At 43.4% G+C, this 24,042-nt stretch overlaps 1 protein-coding gene across 2 annotated transcripts in view; it reads left to right on the plus strand.

Annotated features, from left to right (window-relative positions):
• The first annotated feature begins 395 nt into the window (after positions 1-395).
• The window catches only part of JCAD (junctional cadherin 5 associated), a 103,726-nt gene continuing 80,079 nt past the window's right edge, over positions 396-24,042 (plus strand). For both annotated transcript variants that reach the window (XM_071070286.1, XM_011738331.3), the window contains exon 1: positions 396-571. The gene's annotated coding sequence lies outside the window, so the exon portion shown is untranslated. The remainder of the gene's footprint in view (positions 572-24,042) is intronic.

Raw genomic sequence — 24,042 nt, forward strand, 5'->3', positions numbered from 1 at the left:
TGACACTGGTTTTGTTTTTGCACAAAAGATTTGACTTGGTCAGTCACGCTCCTTTGTTATTTTGTACCTTTAACCCCCTTTCCCTGTGGAGAAAGGCTACCACGAGAAAGGTAATTCTCTTGTCCAAAACCCAGGACCACACAGGCTCAGTACCAAGCTTCTTTTGGGACAGTATTCGACAGGGCATACCAACACGTCTTTTTTTAGAAAAGACCATAAGTGTCTTATCTTACTCCTTTGGAATTTTCCGCAGTTATTTAATCTCTAGTTTAGGAAAAGTTGGTTTGAGGGTTCTTCAAATCTCCTCGAACCTCTTACATCAGATCTGTGAGCTTGATTCACTTGAGGTGGATGGGTGCTGTGTTTGCCAGCATACCTCATTTCCATCTCTCCTCCCTACTGACTAGAAACCTTGTGGTTAAAATAACACACAGCCTCTATTCAGAGCTCAAACTTAGAGCTGCTATCGGAGGAGGATTTTAGATTTAGGAAATTCTCAGCAGAGCATCCGAGGGGCTTTTGAAAAATTCAATTCTTTAGACGCTCATGAAGAAATCAGGGATTTCCTCAGGTAAATATTTTCTTCCCTTTTCCATTGTTTTGTCGAAAGGATGATTAAGAAAATAGGGCCGGTAATCACTGAAAAACGGCAGCTGCTTTCTAGCTTTTTGCTGGTGAACAGGGCTTGTGATGGTTTCTCTGAAAGGGAAATAAAGTGATAAAACAAGGATCTCCTGGAGGGAGAGCTGCAGAAACAATTCTCTGTGGAGAAAGGGCTGGGTGTTTGAGAAAGAGAGATGCCTTGGCGGAGTCAGCGCATCGTATTTGGTTGTATATAGGTTACAAAGGTAGAAAATACAGTCTGTTGGTCTTATTCACTGTCTGGGGCAGTGGCTCTGAGGTTGGTCACGTGACCAGCTCATACAGGAGCAGTTCCCAGGACTATCTTTAGCATCATATGTTCTTATTGAATAAAACTAAACTGCTTCTCCTTCCATGTGGCTGCTCTTCAAGTAATTATGTGCCACTGTTTTTTATCTGTTTATATTTCTATCTATCTATCATCTATTATATATCTATCATCTATCTATCTATATTCTGCTTGAAAATTTTTGGGAAATACAGTTCTATTATCTCATATTTTCATATTTTTTAAACTCATGACTTTCTAAGTGATACATCATTAGATACTTGTCTTAAATCTATCGCAAAATGTGTTAACATTTTCTTCCAATACCAGTAACTATGGTCTCCTGAACTAAAAGAACAGTTCATTTGCAGAATGAGTCATTTTTCTGAAAAACCTGCCACCACACCTCCTGGTCTTTCTTTTTTTATTGTGCTGTTTTGTGTTTTTTGGGAAACATCTGTGCCTATGAAAGCTTTCAATATATCTCATTGTGGCTGGACGAGGTATTTTCTAGTTTGCCAATCTATAACTCTCCTGAGACATTATCATTTTTCCTTCACACTTGCATTTGAAGAAAATTTCCTACCTACTTGATGATAAAGCCAAATAATTAATCAATCAGTTGTCAGTCAAACATTTATTCACATGCATGCATTATATATGCTCTGCATCGAAATAGTTACCAGGGTTGGGGGAAGGCAGTTTCAAAGAAATAAATATCACCCTTGGTGTTTATCCTGTATCTCCCATCTACATTTATCAAATAGTTACAAAACATTATCAGATAGCACAAAATCAAGTGCCAAATTTCAAACTTCAGATTACAGGTGAGGTTGAAGTGGCCATACAGCTACCGCTCAGGAGAGCCCACTGTGCACAGGGAACTAAGCCAACCACTTTGCAATCATCTTATTTTATTCTCTCAATAGCCCTTATTTTACATATGAGGAAAGAGAAACTTACAGAGGGGGCTAAGTGCCCAGTGTCATACTGCTGACGAGTCGTAAACACAATACTCAAATCTTTAATGCACCCAACCTTTACGAGGCCGAGGCTAGAGAATCATTTGAGGACAGGAGTTCAAGACCATCCTGGGCAACATAGCAAGATCCCATCTCTAAAAAAATTATTTTTAAAAGCAAATGCACCTAAGCAGAAGTGGTCCCTGGGTGGGGTGCCAAAGGGTGTTCAAGTATTCAAAGGGCCAGAAGGAGCAGTGTGCAGATGAGGAACAGGTTGGAAAGGTCCATGGTGTCTGGGGGACAGTGCAACAGTGCATGCCCTGATCAGAGGTAAAAAGGGAAGTACTAAGAAAGAGAGGTGGAGGGGGGTGGGCCCAGAAGGCACCCTGTGAGGAGGGTGGAGCCAGGTTCTGATGAATGCTGCTCTGAGCCATCTGTCTGCTTTGTGCTTCCTTCCTCTCTGCTAGGAAGTTTCTTCTTTTTTTTTTTTTTTGAGACAGAGTCTCGCTCTGTCACCGAGACGGGAGTGCAGTAGCACGATCTTGGCTCACTGCAACCTCCACCTACTGAGTTCAAGCGATTCTCCTCCCTCAGCCTCCTGAGTAGTTGGGATTACAGATGCCTGCCACCACGCCAGGCTGACTTTTGTATTTTTAGCAGAGACGGGGTTTCACCATGTTGGCCAGACTGGTCTTGAACTCCTGACCTCAGGTGATCTGCTGCCTTCGGCCTCCCAGAGTGCTGGGATTACAGGCGTGAGCCACCACGCCTGGCCCTGGGAGGCTTTTTGCCTACCTCACTGAGGTTTCATATCATATCCTCCTGCCTCAAGTCTTTGCCCAAATCTCCGCTCATTTGTGAGGCTTTCTTTGACCCTGCTATTCAAAGAGAACCCCATGACCACCTTCATTGACTCTCCTTAAAAATTGTGACAAAATACGCATAATATATAATTTACCAGTTTAACCATTTGTAAAGTATACAGAGCAGTGATATTTCGTACTGTACATTCACGACGTCATGCAACCGTTGCCACTATCTAGTTCTAGAGCATTTCATCACCCAAAAGGAAACCCTCTGCCCATTAAGCAGTCACGCCCCATTATCCTCTTTCCAAGCTCCACAGAACCCCTGAGCTGCATTTCATCTCTATGGATTTTTTGTTTGTTTGTTTGTTTTTGAGATGGAGTCTCACTCTGTCACCCAGGCTGGAGTCCAGTGGCACAATCTTAGCTCACTGCAACCTCTGCCTCCCAGGTTCAAGTGATTCTTTTGCCTCAGCTTCCTGAGTAGCTGGGATTGCAGGCACGTACCACCATGCCCGGCTAATTTTTTGTATTTTTAGTAGAGACGGGGTTTCATCATGTTGGCCAGGCTGGTCTCGATCTCCTGACTGCAGGTGATCCACCCATCTCAGCCTCCCAGAGTGCTGGGATTACAGGCATGAGCCACCGTGCCCAGCCTGGATATTTCATGTAAATGAAATCATACATTACATGACTTTTTGTGTCTGGCTTATTTCACTTAGCATAATAATTTTTTTTGTTTGTTTAAATTTAATTTTTCTAAAGAGACAGGATCTCACTGTGTTGCCAAAGCTGGAGTGCAGTGGCACAATCATAGCTCCCTGCAGTCAGCTTTGAACTCCTAGGCTCAATCAATCTTCCTGTCTCAGGCTCCTGAGTAGCTTGGATGACAGGTGCATGCTGTTGTGCCCAGCTAATTTTTAAAAAATTTTTTGTAGAGACAGTGTCTTGTTTTGTTGCCCAGGCTGGTCTTGAACTCCTGGCTTCAAGTGATCCTTCCACCTCAGCCTCCCAAAGTGCTGGGATTATAGGTGTGAGCCACTGCACCCAGCCCAGCATCATATTCTTAATGTTCGTCCATGAGGTAGCCTGCATCGGTCCTCCATTCTGTTCTATGGCTGAATGATAGTACATTGTGTGTGTGTATCATATTTTGTTTATGCTTTATCAGTTCATGGTGATTTGAGTTGTTTCCACTTTTCAGTTATTGTGAATAGTGCTGCCATGAGCATGGGTGGACAAGTTTTCACTTGAACCCATATTTTCAGCTCTATGGGGGCATCTACCTGGGAGTGGAATTGCTGGATCATATGGTGAGTCTATGTTTAACTTTTTGAGGAACTGCCAAACTATTTTCCACAGCAGCTGCACTATTTCACATTCCCACCAGCACTGTAGGAAGGTTCCAATTTCTCCACATTCTTGCCAAAAGTTATTTTCCGGTTATTTTTATGATCGTCATCCTACTGGGTGTGAAGTGTGAGCTCACTGTGGATTTGAATCGCATTTCCCTCATGACTAATGACATACAGCCTCTTTTCATTTGCTTGTTGGCCATTTGTCCAGTCATTCACTTTGTATTTCCTTTATCTGGCTTTATTTTTCTTTATACATAGCTTTATGATTTACCACGTCATGTCACATCACATTTTTACTTATTTAAATGAATAAATGAAATGTTACCTATCTCCTCCTAGAACTATGAAAGCCTCATGAAGACAGGGATTCTGTCTATTATTGTATCTCAGGACTTAAGACTGTTCATCACTGTGGGAACTCAGTATGTATTTGCAGAATAATTGAAGAGCAAATTATGGTTATTCCCCAGGCCTGGGCCTAAGGTCTCTCCCATCTTCAGATGGGTCAATGGTGGGACAGGATTGCTTGAGGCCAGGAGTTAGAGACCAGCCTGGGCATCATAGCAAGACCCCATCTCTACAAAAACAATTTTTTTGAAGAAAATGCACCCAAGAAGAAGTAACCCCTGGGCTGGGTCCTGAAGGGTTGTGAGGCACTCAAATGGCCAGGAGGAGCAGTGTGCAGGTGAGGAACAGGGTGGAAGGTCCAGAGTGAGTGGAGAGCCACAGCTGGTCCAAACATCAGCAGGGCATACATGAGGGGGTCCACACATCAACCAGTCCATGTATCAGGTCGGGGGGAGAGGTATACTTCAGGATGTTCACCCATCAGCTGGTCTATACATCTGCTGGCCCATACATCAGTTAGTCCATATCTCAGTGGGTGCATACATCAGCTGGTCCATACATCAGCGGGTGCATATGTCACCTGGTCCATATATTGGTGGGTCACACATCAGGAGGTTCACACATCGGTGGTCCATATACCAGGGCTCCATACATCAGCTGCTCCATACATCAGGGGGTCCATACATCACCTGGCCCATACATCAGGTTGTTCCTGTATCAGAGGGGGCATACATCAGGAGGTTCACACATCAGCTGGTTCATACATCAGTGCATCCATATGTCAACTGACCCATACATCAGCGGGTCCATACATCATCTGTCCTATACATCAGGGAGTCCATACATCAGCTACTCCATATATCGGGGGGGCACACATCTGGAGGTTCACACATCAGCTGGTCCATACATCAGGGGTCCATACATCAACAGGTCTATACATCAGCTGGTCCATACGCCAGCTGGTCCACACATCAGCTGGTCTATATATCATCTGGCCCATACATTAGGGAGTCTATACATTACCTGGTCCATACATTAGCTGGTCTATACATCACCTGGCCCCTACATCAGGGAGTCTATACATCACCTGGTCCATGCATCAGGGAGTCTATACATCATCTGGCCCACACATCAGCTGGTCTATACATCACCTGGCCCATACATCAGGGAGTCTATGCATCATCTGGCCCATACATCAGCTGGTCTATACATTACCTGGACCATACATCAGCTGGTCTATACATGACCTGGTCCCTACATCAGGGAGTCTATACATCACCTGGTCCATACATCAGGGAGTCTATACATCATCTGGCCCATACATCAGCTGGTCTATACATCACCTGGCCCATACATCAGGGAGTCTATACATCATCTGGCCCATACATCAGCTGGTCTATACATCACCTGGCCCATACATCAGGGAGTCTATACATCATCTGGTCCATACATAAGTGAGTGCATACATCCATGGGTTTATACGTCAATTGGTCCATATATTGGGGGGTCATATATCAGGAGCTTCACACATCAGTTGTCCATACATCAGGGGTCCATACATCAGCTGGCCCATATATCAGGGGGTCCATATGTCAGCTGGTCCATACATGGGGGGTTGCATATATCAGCTGGTCCATATACCAACTGACCCATACATCAACTGGTCTACAGATCAGCTAGTTCATACATCAGAGGATCCACACATCAGCTGGTCCATACATTAGGTGGTTCACACATCAGCAGGTCCATACATCAAGGGGCCCATATATCAAGGAGCCCATATATCAGGGAGTCCATACATCAGGGCGTCTATACCATATTATCTATCCTCCCCACCCCCAGCTGATGCTGCCGTGGCATAGTATCCTTCCGCCGTCTACCCACTCCTTGGATTATGGGGACAGAGGCTGGAGCAGCAAAGCAATTATTTGAGGTTTGAGATCGTGAGAGCCAGAGCTCAGGAAGCCACAAGGAGAGCAGAGTAACAGGGACAGACAGGAGGGAGACACTGAAGGAGATAAAAAAACAAGATTAGGTGACTGGTTGGTTGAAACAACAGGGGCTTGAGCTGGAGACAGAGGGCCAAAGTTATCAGAGATAACTTCAAGTTTTGAACTTGGAAGTTTGGGGAAATGGTGGAACCATTAACTAGACAGGGACACTGGGAGCAGGAAAAAGAGAAGGTTTGCTTTGTATTTGAGTAGACAACAAGAGATCTGAGTTTACTCCCCCAGAGAGTGGGGGCAAATATGACCCTGCAGCTGACAGTGGGCTAGGACTTAGGGAGACCAGAATGGAGACCCTGGTTAGAAAGTCAAAAGTGAAGGGTCAAGGGTATCAGTGAAGTTCAGAGAATGGGCAGGGTTTCCAAAACAAAGATGAGAGGATGAGAGAGACAGAGAGAGAGAGAGACCGAGAGATTTGGCAACTAACTTGCCAGTCCACCTTCTCTCTTTGCTCTTTCCCTCCCTGCAGTCTCCTAAACCACCATGAAACTAGTCCTACCCCAACTACCTGCTGTTCATGATGCTCTGAGTGAAAGGTCCTTAATGAACCAAGCCTAGACGTGCATTTCAGAGGGTCTGTGATGATACCCCTGGTACAGGCAGCCTCAGGAATCCACTGTGGCTTCTTTATCCCATCAAGGCCAATTCCGCTCTGTCAATCGTAGTCTCCCCGCTTGGTGGAGGAGTGTACAGAATGGCCTCAATGCACACAGACAGATTATCAAGATAACCAAGCGTGGGGGCTGGGGAGGGGCAGCCTGAGGACGAGGGGAGATGCTGGGTGCCAGGGCATGCAGCAGAGAGCAGCTCTGTGGCCCTCTGTCTCCAGCTTAAGCCCTTGTTGTTTCAACCAGCAAGTTGGGCCAAGGACTCCAAGCTCTGCCTCCTCAAGATTCAGGACAGAGAAAAGTTTACTCTTAAAATGTTCACTGTGGAACATACTTACAAAAACTTGCCAAAAGCATGTGAGAGTTTTGGTTTTTTTTGTTTTTTTTTTTAATGTTGAGCACAGAGAAGGGGCCCTTATACTTCAGGAGGATTTCCCTTCCATAGATGTGTAGACTGAAATGCGAGTTTATGAAGAAGGCATTTGTTACCCAGGCTGGAGAATTCTGACTTAAGGAAGAAGCATGTAGTGGCTGAAATCTCCTCCCACGGACTTAGTGAAAACTCTGGTGAGGGGATGATCACTGCCATCATTTCTTTCTGGCTTTGGACACCACGAGGGTGCTCATATGTGAGAACTAGATGTTGGGATATCTTCAATGAATGAACGATGAATGATGGGATATCTTCTCCTTATAAGCCCCTTACTTTGAGTGTGTACTATGGTTCTGTGCCTGCAGTCTTTCTGGTAAAATTCTCATCACCCCATTGCAAAGCAGTGTTCCCAAACTCAAGGCTATGTGGTATCCCTCTCCAATTCTGAGCTTGAATAAAGAGAAACCCTCGGGGAGCCAAGTACACTTTCCTGACACCATGACAGCCACCGCTGATAACACCATCACTCTTTTTTTTCTGAAGATGGAGTTTTGCTCTTGTCACCCAGGTTGGAGTGTAATGGCGTGATCTCAGCTCACTGCAACCTCCACCTCCCAGGTTCAAGTGATTTTCCTGCCTCAGCCTCCCAAGTAGCTGGGACTACAGGTGTGCACCACCACGCCCAGCTAATTTTGTATTTTTAGTAGAGATGGGGGTTTCACCATGTTGGCCAGGCTGGTCTCAAACTCATGACCTCAAGTGATCCGCCTGCCTTGGCCTCCCAAAGTCCTGGGATTACAGGAGTGAGCAACTGCACCTGGCTGCCATCATTCTTAAGATAGGGCTCCTGAACATATTTCTGGAACATAACCTACTGATTAAGGTATCCTAGACAGAAAAGGGGCATTCCGGGATAGGGGTGCATATTTTATTAGACATTATGGTCATTTTTTTAAAGTTTTCAGGTCGTTGTTCTTTAGGCAATTGAAAAGGAAATAAGTTTTATCTTCATTCTGAAATGGTGAGACTTCAGGATTGACTTCCTTGGATGATGTGTTTTCTGATTTCATTCAATCATGTGTTAATTTAGATACCTCGTCATGTTACTTGAAAGGGGTCCCAATTCAGACTCCAAGAGAGGGTTCTTGGACCTCACGCAAGGAAGACTTCGGGCGAGTCCATAGAGTAAAGTGAAAGCAAGTTTATTCAAGAAGTAAAGAAACAAAAGAATGGCTACTTCATAGGCAGAGCAGTGGTGTGGGCTGCTCAACTGATTGTACTTATCGTTACTTCTTGATTATTTGCTAAACAAAGGGTGGATTATTCATGAGTTTTCCAGGAAAGGGCTGGGCAATTTCCAGAACTGAGGTTTCCTCCCCTTGTTAGACCATATAGGGCAACTTCTGGACACTGCCATTGCATCTGAAAACCGTCATGGCGCTGGTGGGAGTGTTTTCTAGCATGCTAATGCAGTATAATCAGCATATAATGAACAGCAAGGATGATGAGAGACCACTTGCATCACCATCTTGGTTTTGATGGGTTCTGCCTAGCTTCTTTACCACATGCTGTTTTATCAGCAAGGTCTTTGCGACCTGTATCATGTGACCTCCTATCTCATCCTGTGACTTAGAATGCCTAACCTACTGGAAATGCAGCCCAGTAGGTCCCAGCCTTATTTTACCCAGCCCCTATTCAAGATGGAGTCACTCTGGTTTAAACACCTCTGACAATTAAATGAGTATTTGTGTAAGCCCACTGAAAACTCAACAGTCCCATGCGGAAGGATGTGCCAGGCTCTGCCCCAATTCTCTAGTGTTAATAAAGAATCAGGTCTGCCATGGGACAGTAAGTGACAACAGAAGAGAAATGCATAGAAAGCAGTGCTGTGAGGACAGGCATGCAGGGCTGCCTGCACCCAGTTGTGGTCTCCCTACATTTGAGCTGGCGGCCTTCTTAGCATGCCCAGTCAGGAGGAGGATAATTGAGAAATCAAATGGGGAAATGGGCAATTTCCAAGACATTTAAGCTCAAAGAGCTACAATGGGCCAGGCATAGTGGCTCACTCCTGTAATCCCAGCACTTCAGGAGGCCGAGGTGGGCAGATCACCAGAGGTCAGGAGTTCGAGACCAGCCTGGCCAACATGGTGAAACCCTGTCTCTACTGAAAATACAAAAATTAGCTGGGCACATTAGCACGCACCTGTAATCCCAGCTACTCAGGAGGCTGAGGCAGGAGAATCACTTGAACCCAGGAGGCAGAGGTTGCGGTAAGCCAAGATAGTGCCACTGCACTCCAGCCTGGGTGACAAAGCACTATAACATTCATCCAAATTAATCTTCTGTGCTACTGTAGGCTTCACAGTGACAAAGTTCTACAGAAACACATCTGCCTTTTTGCGTTGTCCTTTTTTTTTTTTTTTTTAAGAGACAAGGTATTGCTCTGTTGTCCCGTGCAGTCTGCAACTCCTGGGCTCAAGCAATCCTCCTGTCTTAGCCTCCCAAGTAGCAGGGACTACAGGCACACACCATCATGCCCAGATAATTTTTCATAGGTTTTATTTTTTGTAGAGATGGGTTCTCGCTGTGTTGCCCAGACTGATCTTGAACTCCTGGCGTCAAGTGATCCTCCCATCTCAGCATCCCAAAGTGCTGGGATTACAGGTGTGAGCCAACGCACCCAGCCTGCATCTCTTTAAAATGATGAATGAAGCGTAATCTATAATCGTGGTTCTATTGCTCTGGAATTGTGAAGGAACAAAAATATTGGTTGGGGTCTTAGTACTGGAAGATATTTTATCCTGCAGGGAGTGCTGTATTCCTGCCTAGATGTGATCACTAAGAAATAAATGCTTGGAAGAGTTAGCAGAGTTACATTAATGCTGAGTCTTAACCAATTCAGAATATAGGATGCAAAATCACCATTTTAGATCTTTATACATAAATTGTAAAATCAGCTTTTGATATTGTACACTTATCAAAAGCAGCCATGTCAATTAGTGTCGATGCTAATTTCTCATAGCAGATGATAAAAAATAACACTTTGGCATTAGGTTTTGACAAACATTATGTGAATTATTTTACAATAGCCTTATTTTTCTGATTCTTAATTTTCTGAAACTAATGTGAAAATTATGTTGCATTATTTCAGTACATGCAAACAAAAACTGAGGATTTGGACTAGAAAATAGGCAGAAAGGGCTGGGTTTGGTGGTTTACACCTGTAATCCCAGCACTTTGGGAGGCCAAGGCAGATGAATCGTCTGAGGTCAGGAGTTTGAGACCAGGCTCTCTAAAAATACAAAAATTAGCCAGGTGTGGTGGCAGGTGCCTGTAATCCCAGCTAATTGGGAGGCTGAGGCAGGAGGATCACTTGAACCCAGGAAGCAGAGGTTGCAGTGAGCAAGAGAACAATACTGCATTTCAAAAAAAAAAGAAAAAAAAGAAGAAGAAGAAAACAGGCAGAGAGAAAGAAGCCCCTTAGGGGTTGAATGTCACAGTTGCAGGGCTGGTGACAGCACAGTCAATCTCTGCCTTTGTCTTCTTATCATCTTTTCAGATATCTGCCATTATAGGGATGTTGAAAAATTGTTTTCACCTCTCTCAATGCATACCTGTCTCAAAGAAATCATTGCTAACTGGATTTAGCAATTCAGGGCAGGACAGCAGTTCAGTGAAGAGGGTGCATTTAGGAATTAAAGTGACCTGGATGTTCCTACATCCTGCCTCTTTCTAGCAAGTAACTCAAGCTCTCAAACTGATTTCCGGATCTGTAAAGTAAAAATAATAAAAGCTCCTAGCCTGCAGGAATGTTGTGACAATTAAGTGAGCTAATGTATGCAAAGCTCTTAGCACATTCAATCAATGCTAACTATTATTATCACAGGTAACATGCGAATAACAGAATTGAGCTGCCGTTTTTTTCAGCCAACCCCCAACCCTCCGTTCTTCTCTCTTCTCTGAGTTTAATCATAAAACACAGTTCATTAAACAAAACAAAACAAAACAAAACTTTTGACAAGCATATGTTTTTAATTTTAAAATAACTTCAACTTTCATTTCAGATTCAGGGGGTACATGCACAGGTTGGTTACATGGGTATATTGTGGGATGCTGAGGTTTGGGGTGTGGATGGTCCCATCACCCAAGTAGTGAGCACTGTACCCCACAGGTAGTTGTTTAACATTTGCCCTCCTCCCTCCACGCTCTAGTGGTCCCCAGTGTGTCTATTGTTCCTATGTGTATGTCCATGAGCACTCCATGTTTAGCTCCCACTTATAAATGAGAACATATGGTATTTGGTTTTCTGTTCTGACATTAATTTGTTTAGGACAATGACCTTCAGCTGCATTCATGCGGTTGCAAAGGACGTGATTTCATTCCTTCCTATGGCTGCATAGTATTCCATGGTGTATATGTACCACATTTTCTTTATCAATCCACTGTTGATGGGCACCTAGGTTGATTCCATGTATAAAGTGCAGCTCTAATAAAGTTACTCTTCTGCTCAAAAACCTGCTACTGAATCAAATCCAAACTCCCTTAACACAGCATGTAAAGCACCTTGTGAAATTGCTTCACTCTCCCTCCCACCTGCAACAAACTCAGGCCTTACACTCCTCGACCTCTGAAATCATTTTCCTTTTCCTGAATGAGCCACATGCCCCCAGGCCTCTGTAAGTTAACTTCTCAGTTTCCTCTTTCTAATACCCTTTTTCCTCCCTCTCTGCCTGCAGGCTAGTTCCAAAAGGAACTATTCAAACTAGAGTTCATTTCTTTTCATTTCTATGAAATGATAAGAAGGAAGTTCATTTCTATGATACTTCCTTTGTGCCTTTGCCATAGCACTTACCACTCTCCCATTGAATTGCATTTCCTGTGTTATACGGCAAACTTCTTGAAAATTTAAACTAGGTCTTATTCATTTGGGGGCCTCGTGCAGTACTTTGCAAGCTATTTTGCACATAACCATAGAGCAGAAAATGTTGGTTGAATTTAATTGAAAAATTGACTCCCTACATCCGGGCGCGGTGGCTCATGCCTGTAATCCCAGCACTTTGGGAGGCCGAGGTGGGTGGATCACCTGAGGTTAGGACTTCAAGACCAGCCTCGCTAACTGGTGAAACCCAGTTTCTACTAAAAATAAAAAAATTAGCCAGGCGTGGTGGTACATGCCTGTAATCCCAGCTACTCAGGAGGCTGAGGCAGGAGAATCGCTTGAACCCAGGAGGCGGATGTTGCAGTGAGCCGAGATTGTATCATTGCACTCCAGCTTGGGCAACAAGAGCAAAACTCTGTCAAAAAAAAAAAAAAAGAAAGAAAGACAGACAGAAAAAGAAAAATTGACTCCCTAAATGTTTATTATCAGTAGGTTATTACAGTAGCAATAGAGAAAGGGCTTATTTGGGATCAAAAGAACTGGCTGTGAGTGTGTGTGTGTGTGTGTGTCTGTACGTGTGTATTTATACAGAAATACACAGGCATTTCCTCATCTACTTTAACATTTGAACAGGTATTTTAACATTTGAACAGGTATTTTCTTATCTATTTTAACATTTATTTTAACATCAATTTTAACATTAACATTTATTTTAACATTTGACATGTAACATTTGAAGTTCCTTCTAACTCTAAGTGTATGAATCTGAATTATTTGCCTTTATCTCCTTACATACACCTTTAAATATTACAGGAAAAGAATAACCAGGATTGTTAGATCATATCATAATTCTACTTTCAATTTTTGAGGAACAACCATACTGTTTTTTGGTAATCCTATTTTTGGGTATATAGCTCAAAGAATTGAAGTCAAGATCTTGAAGTGATAGCTTTACTCCCATGTTCACTGAAGCACTATTCACAATAGCTAAGATACAGAAACAACCTAAATATCCATCAGGAGATGAATGGTTAAGGAAAATGTGGTCTATGCACACAGTGGAATATTATCCAGCATTAAAAAAGGAGAAAATCTTGCCATATGCAACCATATGAACTGGGAGGATGTTATGCTAAATGAAATAAGTGATATAGTTTCGCTATGTCCCCACCCAAATCTCATCTGGAATTGTAGGTCCCATAATTCCCATGTGTCATGGGAGGGATCCAGTGGGAGGTAATTGAATCATGGGGGTGGGTCTTTTCCATGCTGTTCTCATGATAGTGAATAAGTCTCATGAGATCGAATGGTTTTATAAAGGGGAGTTCCCCTGCATATGCCCTCTTGCCTGCTGCCATGTAAGACGTGACTTTGCTCTTCATTTGCCTTCCGCCATGATTATGAGGCCTCCCCAACCTTGTGGAACTGTGAGTCCATTAAACCTCTTTCCTTTATAAATTATCCAGTCTTGGGTATGTGTTTATTAGCAGTGTGAGAACAAACTAATACAATAAGCCAGGCACCAGAGGGCAAATACTGTATGATTCTGCTTACATAAGGAATCTAAAATAGTCAGACTCATAGAAGCAGAGAGTAGAATGGTAGTTGCCAGGGTTTGGTGTAGAAAGCGGGAGGTATTGTTGAATAGGTATAAATGTTCAGTTTTGCAAGATGAGTAAGTTCTAGAGATCTACTGTGCAACATTATGCCTAAAAGTTAATATTGTAATGTGCACTTAAAAATTTAAGAGGAGAGCCTAGGTGCAGTGGCTCAGGCCTGTAATCCCAGCACTTTGGGAGGCTGAAGCAGATGAATCATCTGAGGTCAGGAGTCCAAGACCAGGCCGGCCAACATGGTGAAACCCTGTCTCTACTAAAAATACAAAAATTAGCTGGACATGGTGGTGGAAAGCACCCACTGTGATCCCAGCTAATCGGGAGGCTGAGGCAGGAGAATTTCTTGAACCCAGGAGGTAGAGGTTGCAGTAAGCCAAGATCATGCCACTGCAATCTAGCCTGGGCGACAGAGCAAGAGTTTGTCTCAAAAAAAGAAAAAAATGTAAGAGGGTATGTTAAGATCTTATGTAAAGTGTTCTTACCATGATAAAATAATAATAAAAATCATAACCAGGATTCTTTCATCTAGAGCCACAAAAAATTGACTAGGTGGGAGATGAGTTGTGGAGTGGTCTGAAGGGTAGAGTACCAGCTTACCTCTGGCCCTCACTGGCCTTTCTTAGACAAAGGACACACTGGCATCTGCTCATTACTTCAGTCCCACTCCTGAGGTCAGAAGGTTGAAGCTTTCCTGTTCTTCATTGCAACACTGCACATGTGTGTTAGAACCTTACCCACAGTAGACACTATGCAAATGTCTCTTGAGTGAATGAGTGGAAAATCTCCCCTTTCACTGGAACACAATAAAGTGAAGTTAAGATTTCTTAAGATGTTTCTGACAGGACTTTATACTTGAAAGACTATGAACCAAAAATAAAATTCCAAGCCCCACAACCATCTCAATGGACCCCTCCTCTCAGCCACAGGCATTCTAAAGTTAGCCTGGGCTGGGCACAGTGGCTCAGGCCTGTCATCCCAGCACTTTGGGAAGCCGAGGCAGGAGAATTGCTTGAGTCCAGGAGTTTGAGACCAGCCTGGGCAACATAGTGAGACCCTGTCTCTAAAAAAATTAATAATAATAAAATAAATAAATAAGTTACCCTGAAAAACTAGTTTAATGCCATGATAGGAAGGGTGAGTTGGACATGCCTCATGATACCCTCCTCCCTTTTGGAATTACTGATAAAACAGACTATTTTTTTGAGACCGAGTATCGCTCTGTCACCCAGGCTAGGGTGCAGTGGCACGATCCCGGCTCACTGCAACCTCCACCTCCCAGTTTCAAGCAATTCTCCTGCTTCAGCCTCCTGAGTAGCTGGGATTACAGGTGGGCACCACCACGCCCAGCTAATTTTTTTTGCATTTTTAGTAGAGACAGGGTTTCACCATATTGGCCAGGCTGGTCTTGAACTCCTGACCCTGTGATCCACCTGCCTTGGCCTCCCAAAGTGCTGGGATTACAGGCGTGAGCCACCACACCAGGCAGAACAGAGTCTTTAAGTCTGATAAGAAACATTTATAATCTATTCTCTCTGAAGCTTGCTACCTGAAGGCTTCCTCTGCGTGATAAAACCTTGATCTCCACAACTCGTTAACTTAACCCAGACATTCCTTTTAATTGATAATAACTCTTTCAACCAATTGCCAGTTAGAAAAATCTTTGAATCTGCCTATGACTTGGAAGCCCCCACTTCCAGTTATCTCACTTTTCTGGCTGAACCAATGCACATCTTACATGTGTTGACTGACGTCTCATGTCTCCCTAATAGGTATAAAACCAAGCTGCACCCTGACTACCTTGGGCACATGTTCTCAGGATCTCCCGAGGGTTGTGTCAGGGGCCACTGGTCACTCATATTAGTCCCAATTACTCTCCCTAAATCCAATCAAGTCATTATGCCTCGGGCTTTGTTTAAGAATAAAGTAGAATAGGCCTTGGGGGGGTGGCTCACACCTGTAATCCCAGCACTATGAGAGGCCGAGGTGGGCGGATCACCTGAGATCAGGAGTTTGAGGCCAGCATGGCCAACATGGTGTAACCCCGTCTCCACTACAAACAACAAAAAATTAGCCGGGCATGGTGGTGGGTGCCTGTAATACCAGTTACTTGGGAGGCAGAGGCAGGAGAATTGCTTGAACCTGGGAGGCGGAGGTTGCAGTGAACCAAGATCGTGCCACTATACTCCAGCCTGGGCGACAAAGTGAGATCTGTCTCAAACAACAACTACGGCAAAAACCCCAAACAAAACAAGAACAACAAAAATAATAAATCAGAATAAATAAATCATTTCAAAGATTTTAGATTTTGACTCATTGTTAACAAAACAAAGTCATAATTTCCACCAAGAATTATCAACCCTTCTCTATGTTATAAATAAAGTTTTGGTGCCGCAAAATAAATAGCACTTGAATACAAAATTTTCTTTTTAATTCTCAGCAAGGCAAGCTACTTCTATAGAAGGGTGCGCCCTTACAGATGGAGCAATGGTGAGCGCACATTTGGACAGGGGAGGGGAAGGGGTTCTTATCCCTGAGTACGTGGCCCCTGCTGCTGTGTCGTTCCCCTATTGGCTACGGTCAGACCGCGCAGGCTAAACTAATTCCAATTGGCTAATTTAAGGAGAGTTACGGGGTGAATGGTTTGGCAGGAAAAATGGTTATGCAGGGTGGAGAATGAGTCAGGGCAGAGCAGGTAGCAGGTAATCGGAATGAGTTAGGGTGGAGCAGATAATTGAAAAAGGTTGCTTTATGAGGAAGTTAAGTTTAAAAGTAGAAGGCAAAGAATTGAACATACTGACATATTGATTCTTTGAAAAGAAATTTAGAACTCATATCTAACATCTATTTTAGTATAAATTCAGATTTTTTTCATTGTATATGGCATTTGGCATATAGATTATTTGTAGATCCTATTATTTAAAATTATATTATATATATTCATATGTTTATTATACCCCTTCCCATTAAATATAATCTCCATGAGGACAGGAATTTTTTTTTCATCTTATTATTCATTGCTATTTCCCTAGCACAGTGCCTGGAACATAGTAAGTGCTTAATAAACACTTACTACAGAGAAGTGTTATTTATATCAAGAATTTGGTACTAAATAAAGTCTATTAGAAAGAGAAAATTATTTAACTAGGGAAGAAACTCATTCTAAAGAAAACAAAGCCTGAGGCATAATGACTTGATTAGATTTAGGGAGGGTAATTAGGACTAATGAGAGTTTTACCCCTGATTCTTTAAGAATGAGACAGAAAATGAGAATTTAGGAATAAATCCCCTGAAGGCTTTGGAAATAATTAACTGAGATTTTTTTTTTTTTTTTTTTTTTTTTTTTTTTTTTTTTTGAGACGGAGTCTCGCTCTGTCACCCAGGCTGGAGTTCAGTGGCGCAATCTCAGCTCACTGCAAGCTCTGCCTCCCGGGTTCATGCCATTCTCCTGCCTCAGCCTCCTGAGTAGCTGGGACTACAGGCGCCCACCACCACGCCCGGCTAATTTTTTGTATTTTTAGTAGAGACAGGGTTCACCGTGTTAGCCAGGATGGAAATCTTTCTTTTGCAATGATGTTTTATGTTTCAAAGATGAGGTGTAAGATGAATTGGGATTAGGTTTACGTTTCATTATCCCCATTTTTAAATAATTTTCTTTAAAAGAGAAAGAATAAGAAATAGATTCACAGTTTAGAGAAAGTCTATGGAAAAAATAATAGAAAAATTCTGGGTGAAGGATAAACTACAAATCTCAAAAGATAATGCAGCTATCTAAGTAATAGATACCTAAGTAATTAGTAGCAAGTATAAGGAGCTCAGAGGTTATCAGATAAACCAAGTGAAGGAAACTGAAAAAATCAAGGCAAGCACATTGCTAAGAAAAGAACCACAGATGTGATTCAGCTTGCAACATGAGCTCCAAAGGTTTAAAAAAATCAGGAAGTTTTGGGGGGACGATATAGTAAGTGGAGCAAACAAAGGAGAAGTAGGTGGAATTTTAAGGTTGAAGATTTCATGATAATAAATTATTGGACAGTAAGAACTTTGGAATGGCACTCAAAGAGAATATGAGTCATCCTAGAGCTGAAAGAGATTTTTTAGGAAGATGTGAAAGTGTTAGGGATTGGAGGACACTTGTCATGTCGAAAATCTTACAAATAAACTGGAGTTCATTCATTCTTTCATTTTGCATTTATTGAGCACGATCCAGGAACTGAGGACACAAAAGCGAATGAATCAGGCCAAACACAATCCCAGCTTTCTTGGAGTTTACAGATGAATAAACGAGTTCATCTCATTGATGCGCGTGTATATTCAAGTAGGTGTTTGTGGAGAAGAAATGCAGGGGGAAGAGTGACTAACAAAGAAACCAGGTCTAGATGTGGTGGGGATGGGTTAGGGATTCAGAGGGCCTTCCAAGGAGCACACTTGAGCTGAGATCTGAGAGTACCTAGGAACCAGCTGGGGGAGAAACGGGGGTAGCATGGAAGAAACCTTCTAGATAGAAGTCTTGCGGAGGAAGGATCACGGCACCTTCAGGAAGCAGAAGGAAGATCAGTCTAGCTAGAGAACAAAGAGTCAGGAGAAGTCATATACACTGAGGCAGGCTCTGTGGGCAAAGCTACTTTAGGCAGACCTGAGGGTCGCAGTAGTTATTTCTCCCAAGAGCAATAGGACATCACAAGGTGCTATTACGGAGGGACTGAGATGTGACCAGCAGCTGGACTCTCCAGATCACCAAAACTCACCCATTTGTGCACCAATACTGTCCATATTTTACCACCTTTGATGGCCAGAAGTGTGGATTCGGGTTGCTCTTTTCCCTCTATCCCTTCCTGGAGCATCTGTTGTTGAACTCTTAACATTTCCTTGACGACTTTGAGGTAAAGGCTGCTTGTCCTTGGGCTCAGGAATCCCAGGCTGTTTTTCTCCTTTGAGTCTTGTTCCCCTTTCAAACTTTTTCACTTCTTGGGGAGGGGTGCTGCCATTGTACCTGCATCTGCGTCTCTTTTCTTTCTTTTTTTTTTTTTTTTTTTTGAGATGGAGTTTCCATCTGTCACCCATGCTGGAGTGTAGTGGGGCGATCTCGGCTCACTGCAACCTCCACCTCCTGGGTTCAAGCAATTCTCCTGTCTTAGCCTCTTGAGTAGCTGGGACTACAGGCCCACTACAGTGCACCACTACACCCAGCTGATTTTGTATTTTTAGTGGAGGTGGGGTTTCACCATGTTGGTCAGGCTAGTCTCGAACTCCTGACTCACGTGATCTGCCCGCCTCAGCCTCTCAAAGTGCTGGGATTATAGGCATGAGCCACTGCACCTGGCCCTGCGTCTCTTTTCTAATTGGACGCGTCTGATATGTTGTAGGATGAAAAATAGAGAACTCAGCAAATTGGATTCCTTTGAGCTTTAGGGTGTGGGTTTTATGGTGCCTTGGGGGCCTTTGACATTTCCTCCTTTGTCCCACTAATACCCCAGACTGCAGGGGGCTTAAAGTAAGCACCACTGGTATCTGTGCTGCTCCATACGGTGGTCACTAGCCACATGTGACTATTTAATTTTAATTATTTAAAATTAAATAAAGTTAAAATTCAGTCCTTAGTTATGCTAGCCGCATGTGGCCAGTGCCCACCATATTAGACAGTGAAGATTTGGTTTGAGCATTTCTATTACTGTAGGAAGTGCCATGGCCAGTACAGTCTTAGAGTACTGTGGATAGGATGGTCTACGTTATTGTCATTGATGCTCTTGAGCATCATTTGACAGCAACTCCAGGCATGCTCCAAATACAGAACTGGATGTGGCCTTTCTTATTCTGCTAAGCTTACAAAAATACATCCTGTAACTTATTCCTTTCAGAATTGTTATAATTACTGTAATGCTATTGAAGAAATGCTCAGAGATCTATTTCCAGCAGAGAAATGGACTTGAAGCTAATTAAAATTCTACATTTGCTCTCTGGAAAATCTGAGCTCTTGCTGGATTCACCTTCCCACACTGTCTCCAAATAGAATACAAGTCACACACGTGTCGTGCAGCCTTAATCTATTTGAGACATTCCATGACACCACTTGAGTCTTCATCAATTTATACCTCAACCTCAGGAGAACAGGTACATTCAGGGACCTGAGATGTTGGCACAAACAGATGCTCATTAAAAAAAAAAAAAAAAAATCCCAGCTCATTGAACTGATGAGCTAGTTATCCTATGTTCTGAGCTCAGAATAGCAAATAAGAAGACACAGATCGAAGACACTTCAGCTGAATGTTACATAAAAGTCATGTCAAGGTGTGATGAATAATGCATTAGTGATTCCTTGATTTTCATTATGTGCTAGCTTGAGAATGTGATTCCTGCCTAGAGATTTCCATAATAATAACAATACTAATAGCATTTTTGCATTACCACTGATCCCTGTAGCAACTCTGCAAGATAGGTGGCATTTTCCACATCTTACAGATGTGGAAACTGAGGCTCAGGGAGGTGGGGTTGGTGGTGCAGCAGAAGTTGAGCTCCAGGCTGATTTGATGGGGCTGCCCATCATCAATGCTGGTCTGGAATACACGTGCCTCTGTCCCCAGCACCTGGGGCAGTGGGGCAGGTGAATCAGGAAGACACAGAGAGGCAGGGTTACAGAGGAGACCTCAATGGCCCAGGCTGATGGCATCTTTCCTGGCACCTTCTCCATACACTGGCCCCTCTGATGGCTGTGTGGATCCTGTGGACTGAACCTTGACTTTCACTGACAATAAAACAAAAAAAGCGAAACATTGCATTTTTTTTCCCTAACTTGTGGTCAGTGGACTTAACATGCCACAAGATTCAAAGAGAAGTTCCCCCTTACTGAAAAACAAATGAGCAAATAGAAACACACAAAAAAACCCTGCAAAAAGTCTCTGGGATGAATAGGAACAGCCTATCACTTACTAATGTGGTCATTTTTTTTATTACCACTGCTCCAGGAGTGAAGTACTGTCTGGGCTTATAGGAGGCTGTAAGGCTTCTCCTCTGGGGAATTCAGCTGCTAACCTCATCAATATCTCCTGAGCATCTCTCATGAGCCAGACACTCAGGATTCTAAGATGAGTGAGATATAGTCCTTGACAATAAGGAGCTTGTGATCCGGCCTGGGAGATCCACAGGTGAGCAAATAATTAAAACACAGCGGGATAAATGCTCCAGTACTCAGATACATGAAGTGCAAATGAGAAAAGAACAAAATGCACAATTCCAGCCCTAAATTCAAGTCAGAGCAGGTCAAATGGGGAGGCAAGCTCAGCAATGGGATGAGATGAAAAGCGGGCTATGGGTTGTTGGGTGGAGCTGAGAAAATACCTCCAAGGCACCTGGGACACTGGTGCCCATTGTTGAGGCCACAGGGTCACTGCAAGCCTGGCCCAGGAATTAATTTAGAATAATAGGTTAAAAAGCCATGACTCATTCCCCCAGGGGTAGAATCAATTTTAATGATCAGTAAATATCTATCAACAAAACTGACAGAGAAGTGAAGAAATGGGTCAGGGATCAGAAAATAACATCAAGAGACGAGAGCCATGAACTTGTCCATCATGGGCAAAATGGGAACTGCAAGTTCTATGCAGGAAAGAAAAATAGAGGCATGAACCAGGGAAGGACCCAGAGTTCTAGGGCACAGAGAATAAACATAAAGTTCGTTCAAGGGCCAGAGGGATGCTAAGGAAAAGGATGAGGTGACCAAAGGGACTCAGAACTACACCCTAGCTGGAGGTGCACCAGCCAAGATCCACCCCGGGCTGAAATTTGAATCACTGGGTCCAACGACCAACTCAGACAATTAATGAAACTAATTTCTGGTGAGAACTAGATGTCCTCCTTTGCACTCCCAAATGGAGGACTTGGTGTGCTTGTTTCAGAGAGAGTGTAGGAGGAGGAAAAGAAGGGAAACGACTCCACATCTCAGCAAGATCAGGGAGACAGAAATTCGGGAGGAGGTGGGGGAATGAAAATGACGGGGAACAGGTGGGCTAAATCGGTGAGGTGTGTGGGGAAGAAACTAAGTTAGGAGTGGGTGGCTGGTTTTTCCAAAGGCAAGGATGGTGTCTTAGTTGGGAGCAGTAAGAGAACTGATTTCTTTCCATAAGGCTACCATGCAGTCCCCTCCAGACTGCATAAGGCAAAATGCAGGTAGAAGTAGCTCTTCTGCTTTCAACAAAAGGTGAATATTGTATGCACAGTGGCAGCAGCCCTATGGCACCTGGAGGCTTTGTTCCTTTGTATTTCCCATATTTCATAATAGCCCTCTGTAAGCAGTTTTCTGTTGTTTTGTTTTTGTTGTGGTTTTTGTCTTTTGTTTTGAGATGGAGTCTCTCTCTGTCACCCAAGCTGGAGTGCAATGGCATGATCTTGGTTCACCGCAACCTCCGCCTCCCGGGATCATGCGATTTTCCTGCCTCAGCCTCTGAGTAGCTGGAATGACAAGCACCCACCACTGTGCCTGGCTAATTTTTGTATTTTTTTAAGTGGAGACAGGGTTTCACCATGTTGGCCAGGTTGGTCTCGAACTCCTGACCTCAAGTGATCTGCCTGTCTTGGCCTCCCAAAGTGCTGGGATTACAGGCATGAGCCACTGTGCCGAGTCTGCAGTTGATGAACTTTCATCTTGACTTAACAAAGCAATGACAATGCAGGGAGGCAAGTTCCTAATGATTTTCCTTTATCAACCCCAAAAGAGAATCACACTCTTTTCCTTCCTGTGGCATCAACCATCTCATTGTAAGTCTTCATGAGGCAAGCAAAGTGTTATGTGACAAAGACAGAATCCCATGAAGGCCCCAACCTCTTTAGAACAAGATGCGCAAGCTCTCAGGAGAGGACCCAATTAGTCCGGGCAATAGTCAGTCAGCCAATATTCTATACAAGCAAGAAGTTTAGCGTTTATTTTGAAGACTCTTGCAAAAGGACTTGGGTCTGCAAATACTTGCTGATTCTCTGAGCTAGACTCTATCCCCGGGATTCCCATGGCTTTAGTGGTGCCAACCAGAATTAAGTCCTGAGGATCAGAGTGAGGCTCTGATAATAAAAGAGAGCCACATGCAGGGGGCTAGAGCTCAGGACATAATTTGGCAGGAGCTCAGGAACAGAAGGCACCAAGCAATCCTGTAAGAGACTCATCATTGATGCAGCAAGTCAGCCAGCCTCTTTCTCAGTTTGTTCTGCAGTCCTGCAGGGGGCCAGCTGTGAGTCTTATGTCTGTCTCACACCCCTCCACAGGCAGCTTATGTGCCCTGAAATGCCAGTTTCAAATTATCCAAACTGATGTGGGTGCCCAGATGTGAATGCTATCTTGTAAGCAACACGAATACGTGGACACAAAAAGTTATCATAGAATGAGTATGCCATTGGGATCTACATGGAAAAACTAGGAGACTGTGGGTTTTATCAACATTTAAACCACGCCCAGTGTGAATCAATTCCCTTGCTTATAGCTAGAGGTAGATTCCTTCCCTGGCATGGTCTCAGTATCTACCTCAAGAACACAGCTCTTTCCCATCTCAAAGTTGGAAAACACAGTGGTAGACTCAATATCTAGAACCTTAGTGTATCTGCAAAGTTTGAATTCTTTCCATAGTCTATTCTATTCTTTTTTTCCAATTGTTTATTGTGGTAAATCCATTATTTTAAAATTTATCCCGAAGCTCTATTTTCTGGCTAAAACTCATGGCCTACTTAGAGCATTCTGCCGTCTTTTCACTTTCAGAATAAGCATAATTTATTTAGGGATCTCTACTGCCACAGAATATTCTATTTTTCCATAAAACCCCTCCAGAGGTACCAAGCAGAAAAATAGTGAATCCTGAGTTGAAATGGAGATGCTAAGCAGTAAGCGAGGTTCCTTCACTAGCTAAATGACTCACTCTCACCCTCAAACATTGCTCTTGTACCATTCTAGTCCATGCTCTGGTGAAAGTACAAATTATTACATGTCACAGGTTTGGGGGGTTGTTCAAAGATAGACAAAGCTGGGAATGTTAAAGCTCCCGATGCCAAGCATCCAACATGCTGGCTGGGTGCTGTTATTCATCCTGTCCACAGGAAGGAGAAAGCTTCTTTGTGGAGGACTCTCAAGCCACTCATTGTGTGGACTTCCTGACATAAAACGCTGGGCTGGTGCTCTGTGGTGGGATTCTCTCTTGCCCGCTG

This window comes from Macaca nemestrina, chromosome 9 (genome assembly GCF_043159975.1).
Source record: "Macaca nemestrina isolate mMacNem1 chromosome 9, mMacNem.hap1, whole genome shotgun sequence".
Taxonomy (NCBI): domain Eukaryota; kingdom Metazoa; phylum Chordata; class Mammalia; order Primates; family Cercopithecidae; genus Macaca; species Macaca nemestrina.